The sequence below is a fragment of the Egretta garzetta genome, unplaced genomic scaffold (genome assembly GCF_000687185.1).
Source record: "Egretta garzetta isolate BGI_Z169 unplaced genomic scaffold, ASM68718v1 scaffold53, whole genome shotgun sequence".
NCBI classification, from domain to species: domain Eukaryota; kingdom Metazoa; phylum Chordata; class Aves; order Pelecaniformes; family Ardeidae; genus Egretta; species Egretta garzetta.
This window is the reverse complement of record NW_009259312.1, coordinates 159,833-167,103: the sequence shown is the minus strand read 5'-3', so window position 1 is coordinate 167,103 and position 7,271 is coordinate 159,833.

Here is a 7,271-nt window from a genome sequence, read left to right as displayed (position 1 = left end):
AATTGCAGCTTGAATGATGTGGTGCTGGAGACTAATCAGATATTTGCAAGAATGTCTCATTATCCAATATCTTGGTCTCATGCCATATATTCCTTCATGACCAGATAATTTTCAGAGCATTTTCTACCCTGTCCAAAATCATTTGTGGTTTGTAGTGGAATGGAATTTGTGTAATGGAGTTATCTCCATTCCTTTCCTCATATTTCACATTATTATTTATGCTCTCAATACAATAGAAACAAAATTTCTGCAAGAAATTTCTTGTTCTAGTTGCTGTATAGAGCCGATAAAGCCTTTTCTCCCAAAATCTTACATACTGATATCTTTTCTGATGAACACTTTCAAATATAGATATTTTCTAAATTTGAAAGAACCTCTAGAGATTTGCAGGTGTGATATCATAGGATTATAAAAAATAACTCTAGAAGGGACCTTGAGAAGTCGTTGAGTCCATCTCTTCTCCCCTAGGCAGAATAAACTGTACCTAAAGAATTGTCAAGAATAATTTGTCATTCTAAGCTGATCTTAAAAACTTGATATGATGGCAAGGCTACAACCTTACAGTCTAATCCCATTCTTAATATTCTTACTATTACAACACTTTCTTTGTGTTCAACCTAAATCTTCTCTATAAGAGTTTAACTCCATTATTTTTTGCCCTATGCACAGTGGGCAACACCAAAATGGAGGTCTTTCCTCTCTGCAGCCATCTGCTCTGTCTGAGGGTCTTCTAGTTCTCAGCAGTCTTCTGTGAACTCTAAAGCAATTTTATGCTGTTCTCACAGTGTTAGATTTACAACATGGTATCTAGACACTCTAGATAATTAACATTTTTACTTGTTAATAGGAATCAAGGAGCCACATGGAGATGAGATTTTATTTTTTAAAGCCTAGCATAGAATATCTTGTCCGTGCAAATGGTATTGGATTAGTTATATTATGGATTTCTGCGTTTCCTTTATTATGGCATTAATCTTGCTGCAGAGACATCTTGTGAACTCCTGGGGACTTGCAGCACAGACTCCTTTAAAGCAGCTGAAAATTTTGGCTTGTTCTTCGCTCCTTCTACATCCGTGACTACCATCTGCTGGATAAACAGCTGTGCAAGCCAGGGGCCATCTTTTCAGGTTTTACAGTTGATGTCATCAGTTGTCATCTACTCTGTGAAGTAGGAACTAAGCAATGTGGTGGAAATGGCTGTTGAAATATCGGGACTAATATCTGTCTGTAGCATTAGCTTAGCACAGTGTCCCTTGCTCAGTTTTATTAATGGTTTCCCTTCTGTTAAATCTGACAAACATATCTACTCAGTGTAAGGATACTCAATGTGAGACCTCAGAGAACTCACTTGTTACAAAAATTTGAACTCATTATTTTTAAGAAATTAAGCTGGATAATGAAATGATAATGTCAATATTATTATCCTTCAACACTGCAATTTTAAAATTGAACATAAAGTCTACTCCAATTAAAATTGTTGCATGGAACATAAAACTAAAATGCTATGATACTGGAAACATTTAGACATGCACATAAGCTTTTAAAAAAGTTCCCAGACACAAGAACAAAGCTGTTATTCATTCAAAGGGTAAGTCAGTCGAAGTGATCTTTATACATTAAAATTGCTAGTTGCACATTGTGCTAAAGAGGACAGACTCATCACAGAAGGCTGAGCACAATGAACCAGAGAATGATCAGGCTTGAAAGAAAATGTAGTAGCATTTTAACAAGTAACATAGATTCTTTATGAGGCCAAAACGCTAAATGAGTTAATAGCGGGCTTTCATACGAATGCTAAACCAGGAACAAAGACTGAGGTGAGAAGCATCCATATACCAATATTACACACAGATTTCACTCTGAAGTCTTATTTGTTGTGGCATAGCAAAGACCTACATTACCTAAATTACAAACATCATGGAAGACAGCATTTCCCACTGGGACTTGTGCTTACCAACAAGAATAAAGTTTTACAGCAGAATCCTTGTTCCAATATTGTTCTTTTTAAGGAAAACAGTGAGTAATCCTTGCCAAATAATTTCCTTGGGAATAGCATTTTACAGGCAAGTATTATTTTCTTGTCAGGAATTCGCACACCACTTTCAAATCAGATGTTCAGTCTTGTACACAAATGCTCCTTTTACATATTTGTCTGGGTTTATAACTTTCCCAGGTCATCATTTATCTCAGCTGTCTATATGTAACCCTTGCCTGTCCCTCTCCTATCCCCCCAGTTTGTATTAGACAGGTAAGACTTCCTAAGATGCAAGAACCAGAGTTAATAAAATGGTCCCCACTTGCAAAGCCTGTTGCTGTTATAATAAGGTAGAGGTGGAAGCTGTGCAGCAAGTACATGGCTGCCATGTGTTTGGATGTCTATCCATACACTGTTGTCCAAACAAACAGCCATGAATATCAGTCTGTATACCAGCTGGGACTCTGGAGACTTCAGAAGAAGCGTAAGCCATCTAGTACATACCTGCAGATGTACATCTATGCATGCAGATAGCTACAGAGACACTGCAAGCTCCACCATGGAAACGGTGCTCTAGATCTAGTAGTGACAAGCAATCATCTGTGATTTTCTCCCCCATTAAAATAAATCCTTCATTTACATCCCATACACTTGAAAACAAATCTGCAGGGTGATACCAGGTTACTAACACTCTTATTTCAAGTGGGAATGAGAACATCAGTCACCTGCAGGTGAGAGAGAACATATGGGAGAGAAAAATAAGATGAATGAACATCCCTTCAGTGGGTCCAAGGACAGGATCTGGCCGGATGTACTCCTCATTCCCCTTCTGATCGGACCTTAGCAGGATCAAATCCTCTTAGTGCCTTTGCCAAGTGGGAGTGCTCTGGGTGCAGCTTGAAGGAACATGGTTTTCAGCACAGAAATCTCTGCTTCATTTGACATTTCTCCTCCTGCTTTGTAACAGCAGACTGTTCTCCGAGCTCCTTCATGCGTTGAAAGTAAGCAGCTGAAATTACAATTGGCTACTTAATTTTATATTCAAAGGACAGTGAATTTATCTCATGTAGATGTAGTCACTTTGGAATATCCAATTTCTTTTTGGTTTCCAAAATGAGTCAATGGTAAGACTTAGCTGCCTCTAAGGAGGAGCTCCAAGGTCCCCAGTAAGGTACAGGGAGAGGCCAGCGCTAGCCACAGGGAAGCACCAGACCTCCAGGGAAATATTCCCCTTGGGAATGCCCAAGCACCCGCCCTAGGGAGGTGTGAGAAGTGTCAGGGTGCAGGTAGGGATGGCTCTGCAGGACACTGCAGCTCACCTTGGCTCTAATCCTTGCTCCAGTTACCCATGGAGGCTGGGCTTCCTCGCTCCCCTCTCAAAAAGCTCTCGCTGTGCGCTGTGCGTGCCAGAGGAGGCACCAGAGCAGAGGTGCTAGTGAAATGGAGTTTTCCTCCAAACAGAAGCTCTGAGTGCAATCTGAGATGCCTTCTTGCAGAACCACCATCATAATGGTTGAAGCACTAGCTGGCAAATTTTCTAAGGATTTTTGTGGTATAAATATTTCCTCCCACTTTTTGAACACTCATTTGCAAACCTAATGCTAGCTTTCTTTCTGTCAGATAAGATTACTGGTATAGTCCATCTTAGAGAAAGAAAAGTATGCCAGGGAGCACATATATAAAGCAGTTTTTAGCTGTGTTTCAAGTTGCACAGGTTTGTGGAGCTGACTGCAGTACATAAATAAAAGACAGAACAGGATGTTTTGACTTCAATCACTGTGACAGCAGTCAGATACAAAATCTAACTTCAGATGTTGTAGCCCAGAGTAAACAATGAGATTCACTAAGAATCTGACATCTATTTTTTTAAGAACCCTTTTCAAAGCAACAATTACTCAGACATGTGAAGATCTGTCTCACCTGATGTTTTTATTTCAAATAAATTGGCAGCAGAAGCTGGCAGCTTTGACAATTGTTTGTCATAGGGGTGTGCAATGCATAAGTACCTGTAATAATTATGCTTTATGTTCCAAAACAACTATAAAGGAAATACCATTAAAAGGAAGGAGTGATACGCTCCTGACTGGATCTTCAGTGAAAATACCCCCTCCTCCCAGTCCCCCATACCTGATTACTTTTGATTGCCAGAAAATCTTAGGCATTTTGCGGAATTCTAGAGCTCCTTTTGGGTGTGTGTGTGTGTGCTGACATCACTGATGCTGACCTGTTTGGCACATATAACAACTGTGAAATATGGTTGAAAAATATAATAGTCTCCTAAAAGCAAAACAGACTCAGACAGGAAACGGTCTGCTTTTTTGCTTGGAGAAAATAACGATTGACAGAATGCACAGTAGTTATTGGGAGGTACTGCTGCTGATTTGCTAGATAACATTTGCTTCTCTAGAGAATTTTTAGCCACTTGCTCTCTCTTACTGTTTTTTCATAGTGAAGCTTCTGCACGTCGCATGAAATCTATGCAAGAGCTTGGCTCCCGATGACCACAAGAGCAGGACCAAGCTGATTAATTCTGCTTGTGCAAAATACTCTCTCAGACTGAAGCTCTTATTCAGGATAATATGCAAGTGGCTGAGTGAGACACAGCTGTTCCCCTAAACTCACATTTCCAGAAAGGTAATCATTCAAAGAAGAGGCGTTAGGGTACCGGTCACACTACTGGTGCTTCTGAAGCCAGAGCTACAGGGGAGGATAAGGAAAGAACATACAAATGCAGTGAGAAAATATTTTCGGCTAATACCAATAGTATAGCAAACTGAAAAGCCTTTGGGAGAATAGGGGCTGTTGTGAGTTTGCCAGCTGCCGCCCTCTGTGCCTCAGGTGCTGTCCGAACCACAGGACGAAACGCCTGTCCTTGCCCCAGAGAAGCCCCTGGGCCTGGGGGAGACAGTGGCTGCCAATGGACAGCCAGGGCTCAGGCAAGCAGCACTGATAAGCAGGGGCTCCAGCTCTGCAGCCCAGCTGAGGATTCTCTCTGATGTGGTATTAACTGAAAACTCATATGAGAAGCAGAGTGGCAGAAGCTCTTCTGGCTACAGCTCTGCCTGTGTGGGAGAGAGGAATTTGGGATATCTGCAGGTACAGCAGTGAGGAGTCCTCTCTAGTTCAGGGCAGAGATTGTTTCCTGTCTTCCACTTGCAAACCTTGGCAGTTTGGGTTTATGGCAAGTTGAATACGAGTCAACAGTGTGCCCTGGCAGCCAAAAGAATCTACGATTCTATGATTCTATGCAGTTATCCAGCACTGAGACAGGATTTCTTACTTCCCTAGACTTTTATGAGATACCCTATAGCTCCATGATCTTTTGTACCTGTCTCTTCTTTTCTGACTCTCTGCTCATGCATCACTCTTCCTTTGTGGATGTTATAACAAAACCATTCACTTCTCATACTATAGAAACCCAGCCCTGCCAAACCACCAGGAAAGGCACCCATGCAACAAACAGACAAACCCACAAGCAAATCAACTATATAATCTTAAAAATAAGTTACCTCTCCATCCAAAAGCAATCTAGGGAAGAAAAATGCAAACATTAAAAATGCATAGAGGGAGAGAGGGATGAAAGCAGCTCGTACTCACTTGAAATAATTTTGTGTTTATATGAGGAGGACCATATATTTTTAGATTTCTGCAGGTTGCCTTTTCATTTAATGGAATAGAATAAACCAGGATGTGCTGCATGTGCTGCATGGAGCTATCACACAAATGTCTTGGAAGGCTGGAGAATAAAGAATTTCTGCAATAGCAAAAGAAAATACTTAACTGAATATTTTTTAAGTCTATCTCGCTTCCTTTTCTTTTGGCTGTTGCAAGTTGTAAGAAAGGAGTTTTCTGAGGTGTGCTATCAGTCTATTAAGGAATACATACATAAATGCACCTAGCAAAAGCATAAAAGGTGAAGATGGCCCAGTTACAATACAATTTGAATTTCATTTTCATGGGGTTACCAAGCCTTCAGTTGCATTTGTTTTTAAAGCGATCAGAAGAGACTCACTCATGCTGAGTTCTGTTTTCTTTACAACTGAGCTGGACACATTTAGGGACCAAAGCTGAAGTTATAGGTGTAGGGTTATTTCTTCCCTGTGGAAATGATTTATTGCATATTTTTTCTCTTCTTCAAGCAACAGAATGAAATTTCACTCTCCTCTGGGAGTGGTAGAGACAAAACATTTAAAAATGATTGAAATGACCAAAGTGTCTTCAGATGTTACTTTACAGCAGCAACCTTCGCTGGAAATTGCAGCTGTTGCCTTGGGGTGAGTTTCTGATCATCACACAATGAAAACTGCAGCTGGGTCATAGAGCCTTTAATTGCCTGTTTCCTCAGGCTGATCCTGGAGGACTTGAATATGAGAGAAAAGTTGTACATTGCCAGTTCATGGGCCTCTCAGGAACAGCACTAATTACAGACTTTTGCTGTGTTGTGTGTGTAGATTTTTCCTAATTTCTCCATATGAAAAAGGTGCAAGAAGCAAGCGATTGCTTTTTACAGAACCAGACTGAATCACAGTGAGAAATCTTTTCAGCAGAGAGGTGGTTTCCACTTAGCAGAATTAAGGCACCAGCTAGAGAAAGCATTAACTCAACTCCCTTCAGTAGCCCTCTAGACACCTGTGGGACTACTTCAGAGGAGTGAGAGTTCAATGGCATGAGAAAGAATTACATGCCCATGCCCATGGAAAAGTTGGTTTGGTAGAGCTGACATATGGAAGTAAAATGCAATATATAAGAACCCTTACACAGGGTTCCCACCTGCAGACTTGTCTGGTGCTGGCCTGTGAGTCCGAGTGGGAAGAACTCAGATTCCTTCTACCCATTCCCTTTCCAAAACCTGCAGGAAAGAACCTATACAAAATATTTAGGAAAGAACTTTCTTCATACTGAAAAAGAGCACGACCAGAGTTTTCTTCAAAAACCCCTGCCAGGTTGGCCCTGCTTATCTCGAGCACATGCTGCGATTTCAAATCATAGAATCATAGAATCATAGAATCACAGAATGTTTTGGGTTGCTAAGGGACCTTTAGAGGTCATTTAGTCCACACACCCCTCCTGCAGTGAGCAGGGACACCGCTAACGAGATCAGGTTGCTCAGAGCCCCGTCCAACCTGGCCTTGAATGTTTCCAGGGATGGGGCCTCCACTACCTCTCTGGGCAACCTGTGCCAGTGTTTCACCACCCTCATTGTAAAGAATTTCTTCCTTATACCCAGTCTAAACCTACCCTAGTTTAGTTTAAAAACATTACCCCATGTCCTGTCACAGCTGGCCCTACTAAAAAG